The following is a 595-nucleotide window of genomic DNA, read 5'->3' as shown; positions in this document are numbered from 1 at the left end:
GTTGAAAGAAGAGAGTGAAAAAGCTAGCTTAAAACTCAACATTCAAGAAACTAAGATCATGGTATCCAGTCCCATCACTAGCATGGCAAATTGATGGGGGAAAATGGCAACAGTGACAAACGATTTTCTTGGTCTCCAAAATTACTGTGGGTAAGGACTGCAGCCATAAAATTAAAAGATGCTTGCTCCTTGGAAGAAAAGCAATGACAAATCTAGACAGTGTATTGAAAAGCAGAGACATCTCTTTGCCAAAAAAGCTCCTATGGTGAAAGCTATGGTTTTTCCATTGATCATGTATGAGATAGAGAGGTAGACCATAAAGAAGCTTGAGCACCAAAGAATTGATGCTTTCAAACTGTGGTGCTGGAGAAGACTCTTGAGAGTCCCTTGGGCAGCATTGAGATTAAACCAGTCAATTCTAAAGGAAATTAACCTTGAATATTCACTGGAAGGACTGATGCTGAAGCTGAAGCTCGAATACTTTGACCACCTGATGCTAAGAGTTGACTCATTGGACAAAACTCTGATGCTGGGAAAGATTCAAGGCAGGAGGAGGAGGAGACAACAGAAGATTAGATAGTTAGATGGCATCATC

The sequence above is a fragment of the Bison bison genome, unplaced genomic scaffold (genome assembly GCF_000754665.1).
Source record: "Bison bison bison isolate TAMUID 2011002044 unplaced genomic scaffold, Bison_UMD1.0 scf7180017849959, whole genome shotgun sequence".
NCBI classification, from domain to species: Eukaryota; Metazoa; Chordata; class Mammalia; order Artiodactyla; family Bovidae; genus Bison; species Bison bison.
This window is presented reverse-complemented; position numbering follows the sequence as displayed.